Below are 2999 nucleotides of genomic sequence, written 5' to 3' on the forward strand. Positions count from 1 at the left end.
AATTTTAATGGCACTTTTCATGGCATAATTGAGCATTTAAACATCATCAAATAAGTTATGATCATGGTGATTTCATATATCAATTTATTCATGCATAAGGTATCATACTTTGCCTAGTTTAAACTTATCAAACTTTCATGCCATGACTATCATTAACCCATTCTATTATTTCATACTTATGCCAATTATGTCATCAAGCAATTAACAAGCACCTAAACCATATCCACACACTCATCCATATTAAACGACATTATCACACCAAATGACCTTTGGCACATGCAAGTACATATAATTAGACATTACAACCCAAATAGTCAATATAAGCCACATTTTGTAGCTATATATAAAAAATGAATCAACATATCATCATAAGCCAATACATTTGGCCAAATAAAATGACACATACACAATTGACTAAGCCCCTATACATGCCATAAACTCAAGTGCTTGAATACTTATACCCCAAATGGTAGCTTGATAGTGTGATTGAATCTCCGGCGATCTCCAACCCGAGCTAGCTGAATAAACCTATAAGGGATGGGAAAGGAAGGGGAACAAGATATATAGCTTAGTAAGTCCGTGTGAAAATAATAAGCAACTTATTAACATGATTTTGCAAAATTCTAACAACATGTTTTCAAGGTAGCACAATTATAATTGCACATAATTCAGTCAAGCTATCTACTCGAGTAATGGTCACTAAATTATTTATAATTTGAGGTAAAGATTTCTAAATTATGATCCGTTAATTTTTCTTGAAACTAGACTCATATATATTTCTACCATAAACTTTTCAGGATTTATGGATAAGCCAATAAGTACAGTTTACTCTTCAAAGTTACCCCTATTCTGCTATTTGAAAGCTTAAACCTTTCTTTACTAAAAATTTATTATCTCCTTATAAGGGATTCAGATGATGTTTCCATTTGCTTCTTTTGAAAATAGACTCATTAATTATTTTAAGCATATAAATTATAATCCACAATTATTTTTTTACAATTTTTAATGATTTTCCCAAATTAGAATAGGGGATCCCAAAATCATTCGACTCTGTCTCACAAAAATTCAAATATCTCATAATATAAATTTTTTTGCTTACACCATTTCCCTTATAAGAAAATAAACTAAATAAGATTTAATTACATATCTTATTCAACCACCAATTCAATTTCCACCATTTTTGGTGAATTTTCAAAGTCAGACTGCTACTGTTGTCCAAAACTATTTTAGTGTAAATAATGATAACTAAGTTAATAACATCTTTACAAATCATTTCAACCATCATGGTATAAATACATATTTATAAAACATAAGCATGGACCCATAATCACAAGGTTATCAAAAAAAAAATTCTATTAGGCATGACTTACTTATTTAGATCGTTACAAAGATGCATCATAAACCGAAATCATTTCTCATGAGTTTTGCATACATACCTGTACCGATCCTTACCATTTCATACATACACGTAATGCCGTTGCATCTTCGATGTCTCGCACACTAAGTGCCATACTCAATGTCTCGTAGACCAAGTGTCATTCTCAATATTTCGCACACTAAGTGCCACACATATATATAGCCGAAGCTATCTCAAATCGCACACCAAGTGCCACATTTAGCCGAAGCTATTTTAAACTGCACACTAAGTGCCATTCTTAGTCGATATGTCGTTAAACATAACAATAGTCATGTGTATACAATTTATATGATATAAAAGCATTAAAATCATAAGTATAACAATGCTTATTGCGTACCAACTTACCTCGATCATTAAAACGACAGAACGGATCGACTAGTCCGAATCTTTGCTTTTCCTTCGATCTAGACCCTCACGAGGCTTAATTTGATCTAAATAATCAAATTCAACTCATTTAATCATTATTCTACTCAATTCAATCAAAATTTATCTTATAGTAAAATTACCATTTCGCCCCTATACTTTTGACCTTTTTACAATTTAGTCCCTAAGCTTGTAAAATTAAAATTCATGAAATTTCATCACACCCAAGCCTAGTCAAAAATCATACATGCTCATATCAGCCCATACAATTCATAATTTCACATATTTAACACACTATTTTCACATTTATCAATTTAGCCGCTATTTGACAATTTCATTAAAAATCCTTTAACAAAAGTTGTTTATTTAACAACAAGGATTTATTTTCTTCCATAAAACTTTGAAACCCTAGCATTATCATAAATGGTAAATCTAAAACTATTCCATAGTTTTACAAATTAGTCCCCTCATTAGATAGATTAAGCAACAACGATTCTGAAAACATAAAAATTATTAAAAACCGAGTAGAAAATACCTACATGCATACAAAAACATCATGGTCAAATGAAGATTCATCTATGGCTACCTTTTTTGCTTGAAATTTCTGTGGAGAGAAATAAAGATGAGAAATTACTTTAGTTTTATTTATTTATTCTTTTATCATTATTTACCAAAATAACCTTTATAACATTTAATATTTACACTAATGCCAAGCCATCAAAATCCACTATCTCTTTAATTGGCCATTTACCAAATAAGGGCTTTCATATTAAAGTTCTATAACTGATCGTGTGATTCTTAACAAGTAATAAATATTTATAATGAACATCAAACCTAGACTAACTATTATCACGATGAAAAGGCAAGCGCATCTATCGAACAATACTATAGTAATGGCAAGACCGGGATATCGTACCCAAGGGAACCAAAAGTACTAGTAATAACTATCTTTTTATTATCTAGCCTAAGAATAAAAGGGTTTGTTTTAATTAACAAATTATTTAAACTAAGAACGCATAGAGAAAAGAATTGGGGAATTGCTTTTGGGAAAATCGATTGACTTGAGACAATACCTAAGGAAAAATCCACCTAGACTTTACTTGTTATTCTGGCTCCGAATCGGATGATTTATTCATTCAACTTGTTCCATAGAGATCCCTAAGTTATGTTATTATCCCTATTCAAGACTAATAACGTCTAATCCCTAGATTGAATAACC

The sequence above is a fragment of the Gossypium arboreum genome, chromosome 8, assembly GCF_025698485.1.
Source record: "Gossypium arboreum isolate Shixiya-1 chromosome 8, ASM2569848v2, whole genome shotgun sequence".
Classification (NCBI taxonomy): Eukaryota; Viridiplantae; Streptophyta; class Magnoliopsida; order Malvales; family Malvaceae; genus Gossypium; species Gossypium arboreum.